Source organism: Sphaeramia orbicularis, chromosome 22 (genome assembly GCF_902148855.1).
Source record: "Sphaeramia orbicularis chromosome 22, fSphaOr1.1, whole genome shotgun sequence".
NCBI classification, from domain to species: Eukaryota; Metazoa; Chordata; class Actinopteri; order Kurtiformes; family Apogonidae; genus Sphaeramia; species Sphaeramia orbicularis.
In genome coordinates, this window is record NC_043978.1 from 2,052,433 (window position 1) to 2,079,992 (window position 27,560).

Sequence of the window (27,560 nt, forward strand, 5' to 3'; positions counted from 1 at the left end):
AATAGTAATATTCCGGCAGCAGGGATGCTGAAAAAATACTGTTAAATAACAGAAAAATCTCATAAAATACGGTAATTTTCCGTAATCAAAATACAGTTTTTTGCCCTAACTTTACATGAGATTTTGCTTTTTTTTTTTTTTACTTTTTAATGTTTAATAAAGAATATTTACATGTATTAAAACAATCAAATTATGTGTATATATATATATATATATATATATACATATTAGGCCTGTAACGGTACACAAAATTTTCGGTTCGGTACGTTTTCGGTTTTCAAAGCCACGGTTCATTTTTTTTTCGGTTCGGTATGGGAAGAAAGAAAACCCCTCAAAATGTCTATTAATGCATTTAGGAATTTTTTAACATTTTTCCCCTAATTTTTGGAGACAATAGAATATAAAAAAACAGGAATAATATAATTCTGCTGCTATAAATCAAATAGAAAATAAAATAAATTATTAATATTACTAAATGTATTTTAAACATTAGTATTGCACTTTTCCCTGAAAGGTAGTTTCGAACAAACAAGAAAAATCTAATCACAGTTCTGTCAGTTCACATTCTGCAGAAAATAACATAAAAATTCCACATGAAGTGCAACATTAACAAGAGGACAAACTGGTATTCTGTTGAAACAAACTGAAGAGAAACACTGACAACACAATGAACCAAATTATTCATTTTAAGACAGAGAACAAACTGTTTAGGACACTGTGTGTATTTGTGTGTGTGTGTGTGTGTGCACGGGGGATTTTTTAAATTTTTTTGTTTTTTGTTGGAGAGAAGGGCGCAGTTATATACCTGGGGGTGCGGTCCATAACTAACGTAACGAACGCTGTCATGAAATGAAAGTGAAACTTTACATACTTTCAACGTTCTATTTATTCCTCTGTTATACAGCGTGTGCGATAGACAGACAGACAGACACACACACACACACACACACACACACACAGACAGACAGACAGACAGAGCTAGTGTCAGTGTTTTAGAACTACCGTAGTTCCTAGGGGCCAAACAACGTCCATCTTATTAACGTCTCTTTCCTGGTTGTTGTCTTTCACCTGAACCTGAACTGATCCAAACTGGACTGGACTGGTGGTGGAGGGTCTTCAGTCTCTTCCTTCCAGGTTCACATCATATTTGTTGTTTTTTTTTAACCTTATATCAACTGCTATTTCATATTTCAGGTCAATGTGTGCTCCTTTATTAAGTCCGTGTGAAACTTGCGTGAATTTAACGAAAGTTCCGCGTTGAATGACGTCTTTCATTCCTTTTTCTTTTTCTCATCATACTGTGCCGTTTGGGTACAGCTGTGTAACTGAACAGGTGTGTACTGAAACGGTTCGGTTCAGTACGTGTACCATTACAGGCCTAATACGTATATATATATAAATAATTTTCAATGACACTAAGTTGTACAATTCACTGATTAAAAACTGTATTTGGACAGTTTGTCAGTGCTTATACATGTTATACATTCACAAAAACACATTTAACATTTTTGTTGTGAAACCTCCCGTGATTACACAAGATATTTGGCAATTAACAAACAAGTCTTGTTAAAGTTACAGGACAAATACTTCTTTTATGGTTAACTGTCAGTAATTTTATCTTGTTTTATTTTTTTTTTACAGTATTAAACTTTAAATTAACAGTTTAATCTCATAAATAGAAAACATATATTTGCAAATGTATTTTAACTGTATTTTTCTGTAAAAAAAAAAAAAAAACTTTTCAAAAATTAAAATTTTATGGTTATTCACAGTTACAGTTTTTTAATGTTATTTTACATTTGACATGTAAAATCACAGTCTATTTTTGTAATTTCATTGATATTTTCCTGTATCTTAAAAATACAGGAAAAATCTGTAAAATAAACGGTAAAAATTCAGTTAAATTACAGATTTTTTTTTACAGTGCACTGCCTTGTACCTTTTTGCCCCCTCCTTCCTCCCCTCATCCACACATCTACCTCTTATCTCACACCGTCACCCCTCCCCCTCTCCCCCATCTCCTTCTCCATCCCCCTTGATCCATATTATCCTCTTAAGTAAAACACCCCCTATCATTTTCCCCCTCCATCATTGGCAACGATACTGCTGAGGTCACACAGACGAGACGAGCCCCGTGAGCGTGTGCGTTTTAGGCGCCTACACGGATTCAACTGAGGCAAATACGGGTGTCATCATCTGAGAGATCATACCGCATGAGCAGGAGTGTCTGTCTGGCTCCCTCCCTAAGATTTTTCTCTCACTTTTTCTCTCTGCAATAACAGTTTCACACTCCCTTTCCCTCTCCACTGGGAGACAAACATTAAAGAGCTTTCTCATAATGAGGGAAACTACAGAGAAAAGACCTAAACTACACACACACAGACCCAGGCGTGCAACGCACACGAGCATGGAAGCACGCACACGCACGATGAAACATGTACACATGTCCCATAGTTACGTAAAGGTTACGTAAAAGACATGAATATTAAAAAGAATGCTCGTGCTTGACTGTCATTATATGTGTATATACAGTTGTGTGTTTGTACACATGCATACATTTAGATGTCTGGCCATCATTAAAATAGCAACTATTTTATGGAGGAGCTGGATGGAGGAAATCCTCGTGCTACTAAATCAGAGCTGGTAATGCTGGGAGGGGTTCTCCTGTCAGACTGTGAAGTGATAGATGATCCATCCTCCACTCACTGGTGCATTTAAACTGAGTTAGAATAGAAAGCCTACTATAATGCATGTTTCTGTGTCCGGCGTCTGTCCAGTGTCCGTCCGATCGATGTACCGATGTTGCAGTACGGGAGGGCGTGTGGGTACAATGCCGCTGTTGCACCACGGGAGGGCGCTATTGTACAATGGCACCACGGGTACAATACCACTAGTAAGAACAATACACTATTTAGATTGCATTCTAAAGCATTAAACTAAACGGCCGGTTTCTGTTTCATTTGATGGTTTGACTTAACCCTCAAAGACCCATACAGCTGCCAGTGACCAAAAGCATCTACACAAATATTTAATTCCTGTTGATCTACTAATCCTACCAGTCCATGTCAATAATTGGTGTAAAATACAGTTCTTCATCTTTTCATGGTCATCAGATATTTAGAGGCTCTGTAGTTACCGTGGAAACACCGTCATCTTCTCCAACATTGATTCCCCAGTAAAACCCATGGAGTTGGATCAATGACAGTGGATGGACACACTGGGTTCAGTTAATGATAGATTTTGCTTTAAAAGGCACGTTGTCTTCAGTTCCCTCTGTTTTGATCTAATAACCTAAACTTACTCTGAGCTTTAATGAACGATCAATGAATGATCAATAAATTAAATATGAGAGAATACCAGATTTACACAGAAAAATTCAGAGGATAAAAATCATTTGGAAGTCGACATAAAAGTAGTTCTGGGTCTTTAAATGAGCACACACACACACACACACACACACACACACACACAAGGATGGACACACTGGGTTTATATTTCGTGAATGATAGACTGGACTGAAAAAGACACTTTTTATTCAGTTTTCTTTTTTTTTATGTAATAATATGGCGATATGGCAAAAATATCATATCATTTTTTTTTTTTTTAAATAAAGTCATAATGTCAATTTTATCACTATTCTTTACATAGATCTTTGGGACTAATTTGCCAGTTTCTGAACAGTGCAACCAAACAATTTCTCAATGTCAGTGGTTTTCAACCGTGGGGGCGCAAGCACAGACTCAGTGGCTATTAGTACAAAGGAGAAGTATTTAGGTGTGGGCAACTCATACCATGGGTCCACTACTTTAAGCAGCCTTTTGAACCCCTTGTTTTTGACTCTTTGAATCCTGTCTTTTGTAGGTTAAAGTCAGTGCTTCTGTTCCCTCCTCTTGTGTCTTTACTAAATGCTCGTGTTCCAGTTGTTTGCTTTAGTTTAACTCTACCTGTTTCCTCTGGCTATGGTGTAGCTGGTCTTCTAGTTCAGTTTGTCTGTCATACTGTTTGGGATGTTGTCTCTTCAGGTGATTGAACACGTTTGTAGTGTTGCTGTCCGACATGCAAACTGTGTCTGTGCAAATTTTGCAAATTATTGTTGTTTGTGTTTTGTCATTTAGGGAAAAAGCAAACCAATTCTATACGATGGAAGAGCAGTTCTTCTTAGGGAAGCAACTCATCCGTTATGCTGTCAGCCACGACTCCTGCTACACAACGTGAAATCCACATGACGTAGACGTGAACCGACATGATGCATCTGTGTGTCTCAGAGAACTCCACCCAGAGCTGTTGAACACTGTATGGCTCTGACTACATCAGATTATAGACAGTTCCACACAAGGGAGTAGGTTTGATTTTGACATTGGTGGGAACACTAAAGTGCTCCAAGGCAGACCTCCTGAGAATTGATAATTTTTTGCATTTGTGATCATAATTTCACGTCATGTAGAGCTGATCAAACAAGCAAACAATCATAGTCAGAAAAAAAACTCAGTAATTGACAAGTTTATAATGCATATCTGAATATCTAAGGACAATACAAGAATTTAATGCATTCTGCAAAGTTATTCTCATGACTAATATATGCATTATTATTTAACCTCATCTGTGAATTTTCAGCCTCTCCTCCTCTACCTCCTCCTCCTTCTCCTCTTCCTCCTCCCTCCCCTCTACTCTTTGTCACCTGACATAAATATGTTGATTCATGACATATGAACAGATTCTGGATACAATGATCATACAGTATGATGGTACAGTTCCTGCTTGAGCAAAAAAGGCTTTTACTTTCAATTATTACATGTAATTTATTCTCCAAAAATATGGATAAAATCACATCTAGAATGACATTTACAATCTGAGGTTTTATTGTATTTTCCCCACAAATTTTCTTTATGTGTGTTTTTTAAACAGTTGCTCTTCCATAGAAATGCATTAAAATAATGAGTAAAGTAACCTTTAAAAAGTGTTTCTGTTTGGCATTAAATAGTGTCTTTTATTCAATACCTGTGTTGTTGAGCCTCTACAGTTCTATACCCTTAAACTAACTTTAAACTAACACTTTGACTCCTAAAGAAGTGTCTTATGATTAGTTTTCTTTTCTTTGACATTCTTCAAATCCTAATTACTGAGCACACACGCATGGGTGCACGCTCATATGCACGCACACAAACACACACGTACAAATGTACATGTAAATGACACCACTGATATTCAAATCCATCTAGCTGACGTGACCCAGGCAGAACAAATACAAATATACTGAAAAGTTACGTTAGCGGTCCAACTAGCAGGTTCCTTTTACAAGTAGATGGAGTGACAGCGGGGACGGCCAACCACATATACGTTAGCAAAACCAAAGAGCCAATCGGAGAGCGACATTTATGCTAGAGGCGGAACTCCTGGCAGAGACCAACTGTTAACCCTTTGTGTGCCAGAATCATTGACTAAACACTACGGACAGCTGTTGGATTGACAGGGACAACACAGCAGTGGCTGGATATTGGTAGGGATGTGTCCCTAGTGTCCCTACGCAATTCTATGCCCCTGGGTCCACTATCTCTCTGCTTTGTCAGATTGTCAATACGTTCTAATCCTTCACAATCTAATATCATCAATATCGCACACCCCTAACTTTAAGCCGAGTTTTTATTAACATCTACATGATTGGTGGATTAAATATAGGAAAATCACAGATTTTCACAGAGAACTGCAAAATACAGAGGGTAGTATAATAAATGGTTATAAAGTATTCAAGAATAGTTAAATGGAGAGAAAAACAGTTTGGGAGCTGCCACAATAGTAGCACTGGGTCTTTATGGTTTAACCACCAAAAGTCTAATGACAACCTGGACATATAAAATTAGCTATTACTGAACTACTTTGGCAATGACATTATACGGTATATTACCTCTTCATGAATAACACACTATTACCATGTCACAGGTCTCTTATATAAAGTGTAAATTCTGATATTTAATCATGATAAGACAGTGGAACCCAAGCAGCACAGTGGTACAGTAGTTAGCACTGTTGTCTCACAGCAAGAAGAAGGTCCTGGGTTTGAATGCACCACCAGCCTTTCTGTATGGAGTTTACGTATTCTCCCCATATCTATGTGAGTTCTGAGTGAGTATTCTGGCTTCCTCCCACAGCCCAGAGATACGCACCTTAATATGTTAACTGGTCACCCTGAAGTCGCCTGGGTGTGAATGTGAAAGTGAATGGTTGGTAGTCTTTGTATGTCAGCTGGGACTGGAGATGCGTTCTAAGTCTATCCATCCTTCACCTGATTGTACCAACAGTAGCTGTGATAGACCCGCCTCCTGCACCTGCCACAGAATTAACCCTCCTGCAGTGTTTGTTTCCCTCGGTGGCAGCGGCGGCAACTGCTGGGCTGAGCAAGTGGAAGAAGTGTCAGATCTGTCCATTGAAAGGACTGTAAAACACTTACCATGTGCCACCGATGTCAGAAATACATCTGCAAAGCCCCTTCATTCACGTACTGCCCCACTTGGGCTGACCAGGCGTTTAGGGACTAAACTCACTGTAGGGGTGGTGGTGGTGGTGGTGGTGGTGGGGGGGGGGGGGGGGCAATTTGACCACACCAACCCAAAAAGCCCCCAGGACACAGGAGAGAGGGATGGGTGGCAGAGTAGTACACACAACACAAAGGCAGTGGAAGGGTTCTAGTAAGTTTAGAACATTTGTGAATAAATACTGTGCAACCCAGAGGAGTTCATTTTATTTATTCATGGACATTTCATAATAATACAAACCCTGACATTATATCTTGAAAAGATGCCATCTATGTAGAGTTTTTTTAAGGATCAGTCTCATGTTATGCAATGCTATATTCATTGTGAACAAATTGTTTGAAAAGACTAAAAATATGCTTCACTGCGTAAAGGTCAGAACTCCTGCCTTGGGACTGAATGTCAACAAAGGACACATGCTGTGAAGTACAGAATTATCTGACAATAATTCCAAATGAACTGTGTGTTGTTTGGAAACAGTTCTTGTGTTTATTGAAACCAAGTGACAACCTCTGAAAGATGCTCAAAGATTAGAATCAAACCAAGCAGCTACGTAAATGTCTGCATGAGACTGGCTCCAAAAGTGTCCCTGTGGACATTCATGGAATACATGGTCGTGGTCAAGTGTAACAGGGTCAGTTATTTTGCAGCAATGTGGGTATGTATTGTTTGTTAGAATTACACAAAATCTTTTCATTTTATTTTCATTTCTTTTGGTTAACACCTGACATTATGGGCCTCCGAGACAGTATGTGGAACTTTTAATTTGAGTCTGTTCCCCAACGAGCGATTTACAGTGTGACACTGCCCGCTATAACTAGAGTTTTCACGCCTTTACCTCTTCCCTTTTATTCCGGATCTCTATGGGAGAGGTAAGCAGCCATGCAGTAAATTTTAGAAAATTTTTGGTTTAGCCTCTGCTAATTTAATTTTTAAATGAACTGGCTAGTTCAAACTGTCTGAGGTGCTTATGTAGTGCTGAAACACATTTCTATATCATTTGGTTTGCGCAGGGGCATGTTTTACGGGAGTCGCTGACCGGAGGTTTTTGTGTTTTATGCCACTTTTGTCAGGTACGCTGTATTTTGTTTTAATAATTTAATGTACTAGCGACATTGTACCCGTGGTGCCACTGTGTGTGACAAGTGCCTATACATGATTGTAAATGGACACAGCAAGAGCAGCAGCAATTTTGTAAAAAATTGTCATGATGTTATTTGTTGACATTATTTGGGAGTGGATATTGAAGGAATATTTTCAAGACACAATTATGCATTTAGGCAGTTTGCTTATTTCAGTACCATCAATTTATAGTATTGGCCTGTCAAACATGATTAAATTCATACAGCGGTAGTGAACTGCAGCCTTCACATTGTAGCATCGTCTGCTAACAGTAGAAATTTCATGAACGGCAGCATAACCACTTCCAAAAAAGGAGTATATGTATATATATATATATATATATATATATATATATATATATATATATATATATATATATACACACACGTATATATATATGTATATGTATATGTGTGTGTGTATATATATATATATATATATATATATATGTATATATATAACTGAGGATTTTACTTTGAAAGGCAATTTTCTGACTTCCTCTTGGAGAGAGCTCATAGCGTCCTCTATATTTTTTGTAGTGCTCAATGTAAGGAAAATTTTGGCATTGGTTTCATGTCTCTCGGACATTCCTGCTGGCTGCTATGGTGGTTTCCGTGTTTTTTGACATAGGTGGCGCTAGAGAGCGCATTTTGGCACCTACGGGGTTAAATTTTCATCAATTACTAGAAATTTCAGGAGACCCCATTTGAATTCCAGGCGACCCCACGTGGGGTCTCGAACCCAAGGTTGAAAAACACTGATCTAGAACCTGTGGTTCCTCACGGGTCAATGCGCAAGTTTTCATGTGAGTGGCCAGCTAAATGTCAAACTCAATATTATTCTAAAAAAACAGTTTACGTGGAGTAAGTGTATTTTGACGTTAAAAATGTCCACAAGAATACCAGTATTCTGTGTGATTAATACAGAGTATTCTGAGGAAAAAATTATCTCATTTATTTGGATCCATATATATATATATATATATATATATATATATATATATATATATATATATATATATATATATATGTGTGTGTGTGTGTGTGTGTGTGTGTGTGTGAAATTTTAATGCACACCATAATGAGAATTAGCCTAATGCAAGTGAATCACACTGTCAATAAAACATGAACTCATAATATTCTGAAAGGTAGGATAATATAATATTTACACTTATTACAATGGGGGTTTCACTCTTTAGAGTCAAAGCACATATTTCTGTGCCTTATGGGAGCTGTGCTGACTGGTGAGATAGAATTCAAACATTGTGTTGTGACATTTTTTTCACTTGGTGTGTTTCCCACAGCTCCCACAGCTTGTGGTGTTCGCTCTTAACAGACTCCTCTAACTGCTGTCATTGACTGAGGGGAGAAAAACCCGAGGGTTAAAGGGTTAATTAGGTTCAGGTGCTGCTCTGAGTGTCTGTGCACGTCCAGGCCAACACTCACACAGCCCCCGTCTGCCACATCAGCCCCCGCTGCATCCACAACACCACAAGGAAGGGAAAAGAAGAAGAACAACAGCCAGAAAAAAGACATTTAAGTCCAGCCCCAAACATTGGAAGAGTGGACCTGTGGGATTTTGATAAAGTCTGAAGTGTGTGCATCTTATTTCATAAAGTTAAGTAACTTCTGGTAAATTGTGTTTGTGCACCCAGTTTCCCAGCTCACCATGACCTGTTGCCTAGTAGGGACATTTGGTGTGGGAGCAGGAAGGAGAGGATGTTCAAAACAAAGTCATTAAAGCTCTACTGTATGATGTGGCATGTTTACACTCTCTTTTTGTCATCTTCAAATGCTCCTAATAAGCATGTGTCAAACTAAAATGTAGGAGAAATCCACCAAGTATTAAAACTCAAAAATGTTTAACCTCCTAAGACCCAGATGTGTCAGCAAAGTACAAGCTTTTTTGTTTTTTATTAAATAAGTGCCTATATTGGAAACATCATAATGTAACAGTTTTTTCAGATGCAGTTTTTAAAATTTTTATGGAAAGTCCTTTGTGGTGGACAGTTTTCTTTTCTTTTTTCTTTTCTTTTTTTTTTTTTTGTATAAAGTTGTGAAACTCTTGTCCACAAATGTGGACAGTGGGTCTTAGGAGGTTAATTGTCATATATTGCTCATATTTCTGATAAAATTCTGACCGATCATTTTATTCGGTCCAAATGAAATAATTGGCCGAACCTGGCTGAGCCTCCTGTCAATCATCCATTATCGCCATCCCCGCATCCGATACCTGTACCTCTGAATCTGACGCTTCACTGGTGCTGCTTCTCCTGTCACAGTCTCCTGTCAATGGATGTGTATGGACAGAACTCAAATGCACGTGTGGAAGGGAAAAAACGGATTTATTAACAGAAAAAACAACCAAGGGGAACAAACAGGAGTACGATGAATGAAGGATGGAGATAAAAGTCCAGTAGTCTGGTGTACTGGACTGAACAGACAGGTCAAAGGTCAGCTTTTATGAGCGTGGGACTCATACAGGTACATGTACTTAGTGTCACACAGTGTGGGATGATGTAGGATGATAAATGTACGGACTATGAAACCTCAAATGTCCATGGAAAATTCACGGAGGCCGCACGTTTACAGTGCGCGCACCCATCACCTGGACACCTCATCAAGCTGAAGACACTGACCCAGCGCTGCACAGACCACACCCTTAAATACAGGGTCTACTGACAAAACAGGAGCCGTGGGCCCGCGGCAGGTGGATGATGTATCTGATTACTGAGGGAGGGGTCTGCAGACATGCCGAAGCGGACCGGACCTCCGCCTCTACCTCCGCTTCCACCGCACGCATCAGGTGAGAGGAGGAGAAAGCGCCAGAGCTCAGGCAGGAGGAAGTGGGTGGGGCTTTGGAGGGAGGCAGGTTGTTCATGTTCAAACTTTTACTAAGTGCTGTGAGAAATGCCACATCAGTAGGTATAGCTTTAATAACATAACATTATATTTGGCAAAAGAGTTTCTCATGCACACAGCAAGTGGTTAGTTCCTTTTATGGTAGTAATGATGCGCCAACACCCCTGTATAAAAACCCACTGTCAAATAAAGAAAGGGAGATATTCCCAGACGAGCATTCCTGAGTTTGTGTCTTTCTTCTTAATGAATGAATGAATGAATGAATTTATTTTTTGGTTTTACATCAATCATTGTACTCAGTACATTCATCATAATAAACATAAAAACCAAAAAAGGAATAGGCTAGAAGCAAAAGCTTATTTTTTTGCCTACCCTTTTCAACTAATACTCTGCTTACATCAACTTTAATGTGTACAGCATCGAGCATTCACACCATAATAATAACAAAACAAAAAACAACAACAAAAACATATCTACCATCTCAATTTAATATTTCTGAATAATTTTAAACTTAAGGTATGTAGAAGCCAATAACGTAATAACGACCCATAACATAATAAATTTGCCATTTTTAAAATGTAATAGGCCAATAACGTAATAACTGACCAATAACGTAATAAAAGTCCTGAACCGATAATGTAATAACTTTTGACCGTAATAAGTTATTACGTTATTGGTTGGTTATTACATTATTGGCCTAATAAAAAAAAAAAAATCTTTGAAAATGTAATAACTGAGCCAATAACGTAATAATATATTAATATCGCTGTATTTAAGTTTAATTTATGAGATATAACCCCCCCCCCATATTTGTCAGTTTAACTTGATGGTTAAAATGATCTCTAGTCCTGTCTGCTTCTTAGCCTTTCAAGCTACTGTATATCCAAACGAAATGGAAGCACATGTTTACAAACATAGAAAATGGTATGATATGAAATATGTATGACATTTATGACATGTAACTCATTCTTGAAGATAGTAATTTTTTTCACTGTTAAGGATTTTTTGATTTCCTATAATTGACCACTAGAGGGCAATGGTGTGACATTGACTTTCTTCTGTTGCCCAAACTTCCTTGCTTCCTTTCTAGGACAAATGTTCAAAGGTAATCGGTGTTCACTTTTCTTTGGTGAACAGTTCACTTTGTTGAAATTCTTGCATATACCATGAATAATCTTATATATTTAGTACAAGAGGATAAAACATTATTGACAGTGTATTCAATGTTAACTGACTATACTTAGCTAACTGCTGGCTAGTTATTAGCATTATTAATTATTACAGTTTGATAATATCAGGGGGTATAAACATTTTTAAAGAAAAGTGTGTATGTATGTGTATGCGTACGTGCGTGTGTGTGTGCGCATCTTGTAAATTTTGTAGAATGGAATGGATAAATTGAATAGATCAAATATGGGACAAACCCTTAAAAAGGTTTATACCCCCTGATATTATCAAATTGTAATAGTTAATAATGATAACAACTAGCCAACAGTTAGCTAAGTATATTCAGCTAACTTTGAATACACTCTCAATGTTATGTCCTCCTGCACTAAATATATAAGATTGTATGTGGTATATGCAAGAATTTCAATAAAATTAACTGTTCACCAAAGAAAATTGATCTCTGATTACCTTTACACAACATGTGTACGAGAAAGGAAGCAAGGAAGTTTGGACAACTGAAGAGAGTCATTGTCACACCACTGCCATCTAGTGGTCAATTATGGGAAATCCAAAAATCCTTAACCCTATAACACCAAATGTATCATATTTGAGACATGAGTTTTGAAGCCCTCAGTGATCAGTGTTATATTTTTTTTCTTGAGAAACCTGATATATGCAATTAGATACATGCAATATACGGATAATCCACTGGGGGAGGAATTCGTTCACCAGAGGCCTTTCCAGTGACACTACAAGACTGTCATTAATGAGGAACAAGGCACAGGTGATTTTTGGAACTTTGCCAATTTTGAAAAGGTTAAGGTCAGAGAACATTTTTTTTATTTTTTTACTGAAACGTCAGTAGGAAGAGTTATTGATGCAATGGTTAATGCAATGTGAAATTACTTAATATTTCATAATCTATGTTTTAGTAAAACCGTGTTGAAAAAGGGTTTTCAAATTTGATACAGCAGATATATGAGGTCATGTAACTCTAAATCAGTCAATTGTAATTTTATTGCATTTCATGCATTATACCTATCATCAAGTAACATACAGTCTTCTTTATTTTTCAATTAAACTATATAAATGTTTAAATTGCATAAGTTGGTACATTTAGTGCAAAAAATTTAGATATGGGTGCTTCTATGAAACTGGGTTTATTTTGGAATCTGGCACTTTTCCAGCTTTTTAGATCCAATAAAAGAGAAATGTAAACATATTTCCCCCAGGATGGACCTAATGATGACCTCAGATAATTGCAAAAAGTCCCAAAATTAATGAATTTTTAATAAAATATATGGACCCAAATTGGGACATTCAAAAGCTACCTAGGTGTCATTTTTATCTGAAAACATGTGTGTAAATGGTCTTCTATAGACTGTAATTAAAGATACTGTGTTAAATGTGTTGATCCTCGTGGTTTTTCTAATCCAGACATACTGGTTTTTCATGAATCTCAGTCTCATTCCATGTTTCTTGTGGAACCCATCGTGTCCATTCATGTTATATGCAGAACCTGCCCATTTAAACACATGTAAATCATGAGTGATTTTGCAACAGCGGTCATTTTTATGAAACACTCTGCCTTGCATATTTACTTAGATTCTCAAAATGTACATATAAGAAAATAAAAAGATATTTAAACATTGTAGCATATAATTTTTGTATCCTTTTTACCAGGTGACATGGATTTTTTTATGTGCCCATCAAATAAAAATGTATTTTGGCTGAAAAATAATTTATCTCGGTAAATATATTTTTTTAAAATACACCCAAAGTGCTTTTAAACTTGCTTCATAACATTAGTCTAGATCTGGTTTGAATTTTGAGCCCCTCTGTCCTGTTTTTAGGACCAGTTTCATAGAAGCACCCATGTTTAACTTGCTGTATCATGATGATTGATGACTAGGTGGGTGTTGCCATGGTACCATTGCTAGTAACTTCCTTTTTCTCACTGATTTTCACTAAAAACTGACCAATTCAGAGAAAAAATACACATTAACCAGTTTTTGTGTGTGCACGTGTGTTTTTAGATGGCAAAAAAAAAAAACAGGGTTGAAGGAGCGTTGAAAATGATCATGCTATGATTATGATATGATTATAAGCTCGCATGTGTACAGTTAGAAATGCCGAGTGTATCTCTGTCTGAACAAGGACGGGAACTGTTTTCAGGCCTCCCACCATGCAAAATAAAAAGTTTGGGAACCACAAAATTAGTAAAAAATAACTGAATTGTTTTGTCTTCCAGACTTCCACTGCCAGATCCACTGGTGGATTTCTCATTGCTGCATGACAGTAGCACTGGAAAATGTTCTTATGTATGTTTGGAATTATCAATTTGTTAGATATGTTGGTGTTATATTATGTTTTTGTTTGTTCAAAAATAATAATATTTGAGCACTGAGATGCAATGTATCAAATATGATACAAACTGAAACTCATACATGGAAATTAGTGTTTGATTTTTTTATTTTTTATTTTTTTTCGTGTTCAGAAGGACCGATAAAGGCTCCAGTTTTAAAGAATTGGAATTTTCTGTCAATGATTTAGTGGTTCAGGCTTTACAGGGTTAACAGTGGAAAAAAAATACTATCTTCAAGAGTGAGTTACATGTCACAAATGTCATACATATTTCATACCATACCATTGTCTATGTTTGTAAATGTGTGCTTCCATTTCATTTGGAGATAGTTTGAAAGGCTAAGGAGCAGCAGACAGGACTAGAGATCATTTTAACTATCAAGTTAAATAGACAAATACATGGGGGGGGGGATTTTTTCACAGTTATATCTCATAAATGAAACTTAAATCTAAACTTATATATATATATATATATATATATATATATATATATATATATATTAATATATTATTACGTTATTGGCTCAGTTATTACATTTTCAAAGATTTTTTTATTTATTTTTTTTATCAGGCCAATAACGTAATAACCTACCAATAATGTAATAAGTTATTACGTTATCGGTTCAGGTCTTTTATTATGTTACTGGTCAGTTATTACGTTATTGGCCTATTATATTTTAAAAATGTAAAAATTTATTACATTATGGGTCATTATTACATTATGGGTTGTTATTACGTTACTGGCTTCTACAAGGTACTTATTGTTTAAACTTTGCCAAAGGAGTGGATAACTTAAATGCATCATAAGGTCCATTCCATAATTTCACACCCACAATCCCAGTTCATCTAGACTTCACATCTGTCCCCACTTTAAACCACTCACACATATGAAAATCTCTGAAATTCGTATTACTCTTTCTTAATTCCAAGAACTATGCCTGGTATTTGAGACAATGCTATTTTTATCCCTCATGTTCCATATACCTATTTACCTATTTCTTAATTATTCACAACAGACCGTTTCATAGACCTGCTCTTAGCATGTGTCCTTTGGCCGTTCTCTTGTTCAGTCACAAAGGTTTCTACTCAGTTAAGATCAGTGCTGTTTGACATTAAAGCAAAAACTACAGAGTTTGTCTTTTTGTTACGATGTTCATCTCTATACTGTATGTCACCCCTGCAATGAACTGGTGACTCATCCAGGGCGTACCCCAACTTCGCCCATAGGTAGCTGGGATAGACTTCAGAACCCCCGGTGACTTTAGTGAGGATAAAGCAGGTTCAAAAGATGAATGAATGAATGAATGAATACATGGTTTCCTTGGACTCTAGGCTGATCTGATTAGGTTTGGTGACCAAAACTGAAGGTCACAGTTGTTTTTGTCTGTAAGTGCGAGGCTTTGTGACAGTGGATAAATCTGAACCCTATGTTAAGCTGAGCTAGCTGTAAAAGGAGTCACAGGAACATTTAATTGGCAATTTGTGCTTCCCTTGAAAAACAGAAATGCATTTTCCTCTTGTAAACTGATTCAGAAAAAGAAAACAGTAAATAAAAATTTAAAGGAGTGTTAGATTCTTAAAAGATTATCTTTTCATAAACTAATTGCTTGTTGTTTTATCCATACCAAGGTTTGACCTTGATAGAGATAAAAAGGATTTCATTATTAGATGATAGATAGACAGACAGACAGACAGACAGACAGACAGACAGACAGACAGACAGACAGACAGACAGATAGATAGATAGATAGATAGATAGATAGATAGATAGATAGATAGATAGATAGATAGATAGATAGATAGATAGATAGATAGATAGAAACGTTTTTCATATCTTTTCAATAACCTCCATGTTACCTGATAAAGTGTTCGGTAATGTGTTCAACACTGAGTCCAAATCTCTATAAATAAACATCTTTGAATTGTACTAATCTTGCTCTCAAAACTCATATTTAAGTACCTTTTCACTTCCTTGCATCATTTATTTTTACTGTCTTCAGACTTGGCTTGCTCTGACTGACTTTTCAACAACAGACACATTTAGTTTCCTCTGACAGTTTACGTTTTTTTCACCTAACTCCGTAATGATGCTGATTTGAAACAGCTTGAGCTACATTCAGTTTCACAGGATTCAAAATCTAACCTTTATTCAGGGACTACCAAAACCAAAGGCTGAGGAGAAAATGAGGGAAAAGACACATAGAATTTTTTGAAAACATATCCAGATATGTTTATGCTTCAGGTGTTAGCTCTAATGTAGCCTGGAGCTTATGTCAGACATGTGAGCTGCTTGTAAAATATGTTACAGTTCTCACAGGTGGGGATTAATGAAGTTGTTAGGTTTTGCTAAATGTCGTGTACATTATCGGCTGAATAAAATATTAAAGACATGCTCATGAAGTTGATTTAATTATGCAGTTTTAGAATAATTTGATTAGACAGAAACTGAACAGGATTTTGTTGGCCCAATCCCGATTCACCCCTTGGCCCCTCCCCCTTACCCCTCCCCCTTGGCCCCTGCACTTGGACCTACACCTTTAAACACAGTAGAAAGGGGGTAGTGGTTGAAACATTTCCCCATGAAATGGGACAACTCTTCCAGACCTGTTACATCATCATCAGTCATGGATGCCACCATAAACAGATGGAACAACTTTGTTTCTGAAAGAATTCACCATGCAGTCAGCAGCTGGAACTGTCTGTTGTGTTTTTGTGGCTATCAACCGCAAAATGCAGAAATGCGATCTATAACACATTGAAATGGCATTAAATGGACGATCAATGATTAAGTTGTTTATGAATAAAATATGTACATTTGTGTGTTTCTTTCGTCACGGCTGCACTTACCTCCATTTGACCGATGATTTGAACAGAATTATGGGAGATTTCTCCTACCCCTCCGTTTGTAGTGTGGTCCTGAAAAATCTCTATTTGGAGGGTCAAACAGCCCTCCCCCTTAGCCCCTACCCCTCCAACTTATTGAGAATTGAGACACCCCTACCCCTTATGTGAATGTGCAAAGTGGAGGATAAGGGGGAGGGGCCAAGGGGTGAATTGGGATTGGGCCGTTAAGTCTGCATTTGATGCTAATCAATAATATTATTATTTATGTCTTTTCACCGTCTGATACATAAACAGTTTTACAGTTAAGTGTGTAAAATTTGTAAAACTAACTTTAAAATGACAAACTTATATGTAAACGATTGAAGAAATCAAACAGGATTGAAAACTTACTTGTCACCTTTGATTATAATACTTTTTTTTTTTTTTTTTTAAATCATGTCCCATAGGGCAAAACCAGATGGGATGGAACTTCAGCTCCCGATAGAATTCATAAGTGGTACCTGAGGCTGATACGATACATCTGGAACACAGTGAAATGAGGAGAAATTAGACCGTACAGGCAGAAGGAAAACACACCACACACTGACAGAGGCTCAGACGGGATTACAGACATTATTATTGTCTATCTATCTATCTATCTATCTATCTATCTATCTATCTATCTATCTATCTATATATATATATATATATATATATAGAGAGAGAGAGAGAGAGAGAGAGAGAGAGAGAGAGGGTGGGGAAGCAAAATTTACAATATTTTGAGGCAGGAATTGAAAGACAGCGTATGACCAATTAGTTTATTGAAAGTCATGAGAATTTATTTGCCACAAGAAGATGTCCATAATAGAAAATGTTTTTATTCTATGTGTCCTCCTTCTTTCTCAATAACTGCCTTCACACGCTTCCTGAAACTTGCACAAGTGTTCCTCAAATATTCAGGTGACAACTTCTCCCATTCTTCTTTAATAGTATCTTCCAGACTTTCTGGTAATAGTTTTGCTCATAGTCATTCTCTTCTTTCCATTATAAACAGTCTTTATGGACACTCCAACTATTTTTGAAATCTCCTTTGGTGTGACGAGTGCATTCAGCAAATCACACACTCTTTGACGTTTGCTTTCCTGATTACTCATATGGGCAAAAGTTTCTGAAAAGGTATGGATAATAGTGTTAGGTATGATTATGACATCAATATATGTTTGGTTTCAAAACAATTGACGTAGTGCCTGCTGAGAAAAAACAACTAAATGTTCATTGTAAATTTTGCTTCCCCACCCTGTATATATATATATATATATATATATATATATATATATATATATATATGTATATATAATGTATTTATTTATTTATTTATTTATTTATTTATTTATTTGATAATGTTATATATTTTGAGGTGGCACTTTGGTGCAGTGGTTAGCAGTTCAGGAAGAAGCAAGCACGTCGTGGGTTTGACTCCCACCCCAGGGACCTTTCTGTGTGGCGTTTGCTTGTTCTCCCTGTGTCTGCGTGGGTTCTCTCTGGGTACTCCGGCTCCTCCCATCATCCAAACACATGCACTGATAGGCTTATTGGTTCAGATAAAATTGCCCATAGGTGTGAATGTGAGAGTGATTGGTTGTTCATCTCAATCACCTTGTACACACGGCAATGAAATTATGTCAATCCGCAAAAGTTTAATACGGTTTGGGCCTTTCATCCACATGACGCCAGAGTTGTTGCCTTTTAAAGAGCACGATTTCCAAACAAGCGATGGATAATGGATGGATGGATGGATTTCCAAACATAAGAAAAACTGAAGTTAATGCAGCTAATGAAGTGAAGAAGTGCTGAAATGTTCCCAAAATATGTTACAAAAATCTGACATTTGATTTTGCCTAAAGCTGGCTGTGGGCTTTTAATGTTTTTGCTTAAATAAAACACAATTTCTCGGCTGGTGTCTTTAAACACACCACTGTCTTCTAAAGCTGCTCGACACCTGCTGTGTCTAAAAACATCTACTGTCCTTTTAAGATGCTGATGCTGCACTCATTGGGTGATCGTATGTCTGTGGGCCAGTGGGTTAAGGGATGCTCTGTGATATTCCCTCTCTGCAAAGAAAAAAAGGAGTCATGGATACATCCAATAGAACCCACTGTCCCATGGAAGTTCTAAGCTATAGCAAAAGGTTTTGACACTCGGGGTACCAAGTGTAACACAAACACAATGTGTGTGTTTTAGTGTTTGAGTCACTGTTAAGTTGGTGTCAGTGGTTGTCGATCTGCACATAGGAGGGTCTGCGGTGTCTGAGGTTGTAACCCGACTCCACCCACAGAAACAGAGCATGAGCTGGATGGAGATGGTCCCTGAGGATGCTCTGTGCTTTTCTCCGGCAACGCTGTTTGTAAATTGTGTCCATGGAGGGGAGGTCCGAGCCAGTGACCCTCTCTGCAGTCTTAATGATTCGCTGCAGCATCTTCCTCCTCAGCCAGCGTGGTGTTGCCGTACCACACTGCCATGGTGCTGGTGAGGATGCTCTCAACAAGTCCTTTGTAGGCTTGGGTGAGGGGCCGACGTCCAAGCCCCGCCTTCTTCAGCGTTCTTATAAAGTACAGCCTCTGCTGAGCTCTTTTCACTGTTGTGATGGTGTTTTTGGCCCAGCTGAGGCTGTCTGTGATATGAAGGCCGAGGAACTTAGAGCTGGCCGTCTTCACCACCACAGTCCCTTTGATGGTGAGTGGCTTCAGAGGGGGGGTTCGTCTCCTGAAGTCTATTATCAGTTCTTTTGTTTTGTCCATGTTGAGGATGAGGTGGTTCTCCTCTCCATATCTGGTGGTCTTCTGAACCAGGTCCTTATATGCAGACTCATCCCCTCCTTTGATGAGACCGAGGAAGGTTGTGTCGTCTGCATACTTTATGACAGTGGCGTCTGCATACTTTATGATACTTAGTACACCTCATAATACCATCAATATGGTACCACGGCTCAAGAATCCAAACAGAATCACACTTGCACATTACATCACCTTAATATAGGCTGGTCGAGCAACATTTAATTTCCGGAGCATTTAAAATCAATAACCTCACATTCGCAATTGAAAGTAGAAAACTAAGATCACAGATAGTGTCAAAACTCAAAGATAAAACATGATTTTAAGAGATTTAGTCAACAAAAGTAGCTATGTGAGCTTAAACAAGTTTGTCCAATAAACTGTGCATTGTTGCCGTTTCATCTAAGATGCCAATGAGATGATAATGACACAAACAATTCATTGAAAATAAAAGTAAACACATTATTTGCATTTGTTTTTGAGAATTTGCAACAGAAAAACAATTGAACATCTTCGCCAATGCGCCACGTAACGTTATTTACATTATAAAATTGCAGATGATCAGAAGTTTAGATTTTTTTAGTATTTTGTTACCACTGATTTAATACTTATGAAATAAAATGCCAAAATACATATTAAAAATAAAAATAAAATGCTTGTGCTCTCACCAACACGGATCTCCACCACAGCACCTGTTTATTTGAAAACAAAATCCATCCTCCTTTCTTTTCTCAGGAAGACTTCAATGGCTCTGTTGTACAGTTTATCTGTGCGTTTCAGTTCCATCCATATGTCTTTTTCTATGGACATGGAGGCTAATGCTGAAAGCCGTGTCTGTCCGGTCGTGTTTCTTGCATAAGTTTTAATACGCTTTAATGCCGAGAATGAGCGCTCAACAGAAGCAGTAGACACAGGGATAGACACAGCCAAACAGGCCAGTGCGTAAAGTCACCCCATACTCTCATTCAGATTTTTCCTCCAAAGAAAATCATGGAGATCAGCGGGACTTTTCCCCTCAAAATCAGCCATAGCATACATTACAGTCAGTTCTGTTTTAAGTTGGGGGAGATCAAACAGTGTTCCATGGCTCTGTGTCAAGCTGGCGAAGGCTCTTTGCGGGAATTTCTTCCTGTATGTCTGAAAGTGCTGGGGGTCGAGAAGGGAGAGAAACATCAACTTTTTGTGGTCCTGAAATCAGTTCCGTATCTGGGAGAGAATGTTGTCCAGAATGCTGATGTGAAGCTGTTGGTAGTGTGCATGAAGGTCGCTTCGAGCGGCGCCCTGGCCTGTGCGCACACTTGACCACCTGAGATGTGCACTGTTTCTTCATATATCTCACTGAATTTGCCCCTCGCTTGCTCAACTGAGTCACAAAACTCATTCACCCTTGCCATGTAGAATTGTACATCCAATGCTTTTGTCTGTAATATTCCAAAAAGCACATCAGCATGCTCAAAAATCCCATTGAATGTGTTGAGCAAAAAACAAAATTCAAAATCATCCAGACGTGCATTAAATCCATTTGCACAAAGCACAGTGTCCTCATCATACTCCTCATGGTGTTCCAGTATGTGTTCAAACAACTCCTTTAACGTAACTCTATTCTCATAAACTGCATTCACCAATCTTGATGTATATTGCCAGCGCGTTGGCGCAACATGAGGAAGATGCCGCTTGCACATGTCATCCAGTAGTTTAGTGCGCTGCGGGGATCTGGAGAAGAATGCGACAATGCCACTCAGGTTGGCAAAAAAGACCTTGCACTCTTTAAGCTTTGAGGCCCCTTGAGTCAGTACTAAATTTAGACGATGTGCATAACAGTGAATGAATAAGGCCATAGGTGCCTTCTCCTTAACTTTAGCCTTCACCCCATTTAGTCCAGCGGCCATCACGGCTGCACCATCGTAACACTGTGCCACAAGTTTGTCCAGACAACAGTCATATCCCTCGAAGAAATGGAAAATAAGAGCGGCAAGGTTATCAGCTCGCCTGCCACTGGTTACATCTACAAATTTAACGAAACGCTCCTTGACACCTGTGGCTGTCATCTAGCACAGGACGAGTGCGAGCTGCGCCATGTTACCCACGTCTGTGGTTTCATCAACCATAACAGCGACAAAAGAGGCTCTTTTGATCTCCATTTTGATCTCCTCTGCCATCGCTTCAGCAATAGCGTAAATGAGGTCGTTCTGTATTTTGCCTGATGTTCCAGTGAACACCCTATTAGCGGTCAGGTGGTAATGCAAGTCTGTGTCATGTTCAGCAAGAAAAGAAATAAGCTCCGCATAGTTACCTCTATTTAAGGACTGGGGGCTTTCATCGTGTCCCCTAAATGAAAGTTCCTGTTTACCCAAAAACATGACACAACCCATCAGTCTTTTCAGTATCTCCCGATTTTTCTTCACCCTTGCGTTGTGGAGCTCCGTTTCCCTGCATGCCTGTTCACTGAGCTGCAGATCAACTTGAGTGTCCCCAAACGTTTTTAAAAGCACCGTAGCTTGTAAGTGCCCAGCCGTGCTTTGGTGTTTCGTTGCTGCCTTGGTTAAACAACTTAAGTTGGCAAACCCAGTGTAGCTCCAAACACCATGTCAATCAGTTGCAAGCAACAGGCATTCCCAGCAGTACAATTTACAGCGTTTTTCAGAAGCTGTGAGCCATGGGTACCGTTCATAGTTACTTGCCTGAAAATGGCAGACGAACCCTTTTCCCTGCTGGGACAGGCTAGCTAGGGTCGGAGTTGGCCGACCTCTTCTCACAAGATCCAGCTTTTCGTGAAACGTCCGTCTTGAAAATGACTTGGCCAGTATATCCGCAACTAAATCTTTCTCTTCTCCTCCTTCAGCCATCTTGGGATAAAAAAAAATACAGCGATAGCTGTCGGTATTTGGATCTTTAAGTTTAGTTCAGAGTTCAGAGTTGTTCAAAGTGCCGCCTTCCAGGCTCTTACGAGTGTGCTTATCCAATCACAGGACAAGTGCATGTTCAGTTCAGCGTAAGACCTTCCAGCTGGGCTTGGTGTTGCAGTCTCGATATCTGATTGGTTATCGCAACTGACTGTGTCTGTTCAGTTACAGCGCTCAAGACCTGCTCTGTTGACTCTGCAGGCCTTAGGCATATTTCATAGAACCTGACAACACAAGCTAGCTGAAATATGATTGGATAAAAACTCTACCATAACATACAACACTGGAAGCAGCACAACCAAGTGGATATGATGACATTAACAGAACAGACTATGAAGAATAATTTTATTTACATATTTACAAAAAAAAACTTTTCTGAGTATGTTTAGGCCAGCAGAGAAGGCCTTGCTGGCCCTGACGGCCCACCACACTTTCCTGGGTGGATGTACAATCATGGGTGTACAGTGCAAAGAGTTTAGGGCTGAGGCAGCACTGTGGGGTTCCTGTGCTCACCGTGAGCTCAGCAGAGACCTTCTTCCCCATCTTCACCACTTGTGGTCTGTCTGAGGACGTCCACGATCCAGTTACATGTAGCTGTTGGTACTCCCAGGTCTGCCAGCTTCACAATGAGCTTCATTGGTCTGACTGTGTTAAAGGCAGACCTGTAGTCCAGGAAGAGGAGCTGAGCATATGTGTTTGGATTATCCAGGTGTTGCAGAATGTAGTGAAGTGTCAGGGCCACTGCATCGTCCACTGACCTGTTTGAGCAGTAGGTAAACTGGAGGGGGTCCACTGTGTCTGGAACCGTGGAGTTGATGTGTTTTAGGACCAGATTCTCCAGACACTTCATGATGACTGATGTGAGTGCCACAGGTCTGAAGTCATTTGTTGTGGTTGTCTTTGCCTTTTTGTGACTGGCACAATAACAGACGATTTAAAGATGCGTGGGACTGTTTCCTGTGAGAGAGATGTGTTGAAAATGTCCGTATAGACCTCCGCCAGCTGTTCCGCCTTTAGGACCCTTGGTGCCACATGGTCTGGTCCTACAGCCTTGTGGGGGTTCACCTGCCTCATTGAGCTTAGGACCTGTGTATATGTCACCTGAAACGAGGTCTCTTCTGAGATGTGGGGGGCCTTTATGGGGATGTGTGTGTTGTGTTTGTCGAATCTGGCATAGAAGCTGTTAAAGTGGTCTGGTGGGGGCGTATTTGTGGTCCTTTCTGCATCCTTCCTGTAACTGGTGATTGATTTCATCCCCTGCCACATGCTCTTGGTGTTGTTTTCCCCAGAGTAGAAGAAGTTTCTTGGTGTATGTTCTTTTGGCAGCTTTAATGACCTTTCGGAGCTCATACCAGGCCTGCCTGTACACTCCACTGTCTCCTCACTTGAAAGCTGTATGCCAGTTTCTGATCGTATTACGTATATCCACATTAAACCAGGGCTTCTGGTTGGGATATACACAAACAGTCCAGGAGGGGATGCAGATGGAGGTGCACCTGTCGATGTAGCTGCTGACAGTGTCTGTATAGTCGTGAATATTATCTGTAGCTTCCTTAAAAATGCTCATAATATGTGGCCTCCAAGCAGCCCTGCAGTTCTGCTACAGCCTCATCAGTCCACATTTTCACAGTCTTGACAGTGACTGGGTCTGCTTTAAGTCTCTTGATGTAGGACGGCTGCAGCAGTATAGCAAGGTGGTCACACTCCCCAAAATGTGGCTTAGGGACAGCAGTATAAGCATTTCTAATGTTACTGTAGCATTTATCCAGGATTTTGTCTCCTCTGGTGTTAAAGTTGACGAACTGGTGGAATTTTGGGATGATTTTCAGGAGATTACAATGATTAAAGTCTCCGACGATAACAGTAGTAGCATCTGGAAAAGTGTTCTCATGTCTGCTGATCATGTTGTACAGTTCTTTAAGTGCAATGTCCTCATTAGCAGAGGGGGGAACATATACAACACTCAGTAAAATGCACTGTAGTTCTCTGGGCAGATAGAACGGTCTACATTTCAGGGTGATATACTCCACATCTTTAGAACAGGACTGTGATAGTACCGTGTTGTCTGTGCTCCAGGATTGTTTAATGAAGATCGCTGTTCCTCCCCCGCGTGTTTTGCCGCATTCCTCGGCATTGCGGTCGGGTCTATGTAGCCTGCCGGTGTTATAGCCTCGTCGGAGGTCCCCTCTCCGAGCCACGTTTCACAGAAGCATAGGACGGAGCAATCCTGGATATACCTCTGTGTAGCTGTTCGACTGAGTAGATCATCCATCTTGTTTGCCAGAGATTGCACATTGGCGAAGAGTATGACCGGGAGGGTTAGCCATCCCTTGCTAACCAGTCGGCGGAGTCTTCGTGCTGCTCCTCCCTGCCTGCCGCGCTTCCATCTCAGCCTCCGAGCACCAGAAGACTCCCCTGCTGCAGACTGGCCTGGCGTCGCGTCAGTGTGGCGCTGTAGCTCTGGGAAGGAGAGGAGGATATTTACATCAAAACATCCTCTGTGACTCAGTTCTCCTGGCTGTAATAAGGTCTCTCAGTCATACTTGACATGGGCCCAGGCGTATTGCACATGAAAAGACACTAACGACAGTAAAATAGTTAGAATAGCAAAAAGTCTGACTCGGAGGGCTACGCTACGTCACGCACCGGGGAACGCCATCTTGAAAAAAGACAATATGAGTTATCAACAGGTTTGTATCTTGTCTTTATTGGTTTTCTTGTTTCCTAAGGCCACATATAATTAGTAAAATTATAGTAAATTATAGTAAAGAATAGAATAATAGTAAAAAAAAACAAACAAAAAAAAAAAAAACAACAGGTAAAGTGGTCTTATCTAGGCAAGCTGATTTTTTATTTCCAGATAAAGGTGAGTTGAGAGTAGTTGGGATTTTTTTGTCACACAGGTATATTTGCTCACTAAGGCTATAATGAAATATCATTAAAACAGAATAATTATAACAAACAGTATGTAAGGTGATCTGATTTTGTATTTACATGACTCTTAGATGAGGGTTTTGTGCTGTGTCCCTCCTCCTCACGTCAGGGTAGTCCTGGTCCATGCAGGCTCTTCAGGGATGACAGATAGAAAACACAAGCAGCTCATCAGCAGACGTCATACTGCAGTGACATTTTGTTTGTGACATCACTGTCCAACAAACATGCTGTCTATATAAAGAGTATTACTATAATGCAGTGGTTCCCAACCTTTTTTTGGCCCATGACCCCATTTTAACATCACAAATTTCTGGCGACCCCAGACATTTAAAATGGAGACATTTTTCTCTTGGAGATATTTTAGCAGGGCCAGACGGGTGAAGAATTCTTTTCATTCACTGTTCGGTCCAGTTTCAACTGTGTTTGGGCAGGTTGAAGCGTAGTAATGCATGAGGTCACATGATCGGGTCAATCAAGATATGCCCTCTTAGATGTTATATCCTGCATTTTATTTGAACTTGATTTTTATTGGAAAAATGTGTGGTGTTTTAATTTTAATGAAATATATATTGAATCATTAAAAATGTTGTATTTATTTATAAATTTATTTATTTTTTCAATCAATTATTAGAAATTTCAGACGACCCCATTTGAATTCCAGGAGGTGCCCCGACCCCAAGGTTGAAAGCCACTGCTATAATGACATGTTTTAAGCCTTTCATGCATGAATTATGTGAACCTTAGTCAAGATATCGGAGTGTTTTTATTCCTCTTTAGACATAAAAAAAAAAAAAAAAACAATGTGATCGATTTTTTTTAACAAAAAGTTACAAAAATGTCCACTCAGCTGAACACCATGTATTTAATTTTTGAAGCAAAGAAAAATGTATTTAAAACTTAATATCAGAAAAAGATATGGAAAACTATACAATAAAAATATTTTTAATGCTGCTAATCAGATTGTCAAATTTGAACATACTCTGATACTAGTTATTATTCACTTCATGGAGATAATATCCAAAAAAAAAAAAAAAAAGTTTAAAAAATATCTGTTAATTACAGTCTAATAACAATTAGCAATTGAGTTACACTAAAACATGTCACTGCAGATCAAGAACAGCAAAGTTACAGTAACGGTATGAATTACACTGTATGAGATGATGCGTAAGTGTCCACTGTGTTGGCTGATATGGAACTAAAACAACAAAACCCATGAATACACAGAGAACAGCTGGAGAATAGCTGTCCACTGTAGTGACCACTATGTATGAAAGGGTTAATATTCAGTGCTTTTGAAATCAGTAGGTTTACCATATCAGTGTGAGCTGTGGGCCTGCATCTGACTGGTGAGAAGATCGATGTCAGGCTCCATTCCAGTTAGGGCCAGTCTCAGAGACCGATGAAGGTGTTGATCTGTACATCTTGATCTCATCAGATTTTTTTATCATCTTCATGTGTGAAAAAGTTTGCTCACAGACACATATGCTCCCAAAGACTGTGGACATCTTAATTGTGTGCTTTCTTGTGTTGGGGTAGGTCTCATTTGGGGGGGGGGGGGGGGGGGGGGGGGGGGGGGGCAGAGTAGTCAGTGAGACACATGGGGCTGAGTATGTCCTTCAGTACATCACAGGTCTGCAACTCCAATTCAAACTGAAGAGAAGGCAGGGTGTCATTAATGTTGGCTGCAAAAGGGTTCTAGAATACGCTAATTTCTTTACTGTGGACATGAAGTTTATGGAACCGCACACAGAACTCCATCCTCAGTGTTTCCACTGAGTCCTTGCACTTCTTAGCTGGGAACAGAACAGCTGGTTCTTCAGCAGAGAGACTTCAAGTAGCAGGGAGATGGGTGAAGACTTGTTTTTGGACTTGTCCCATAAGCAGCGCCAGTTTAAACTCCAGTGCTTTGATGTGTGAATACATGTCACAGATTAGTTTTCCTTTGCCTTGGAGCTACAAGTTGTGGCCGTTTAAAATGTCTGTCACATCTGTTACAGAGGCGAGGTCCCATTTCCATTGTGTGTCGAT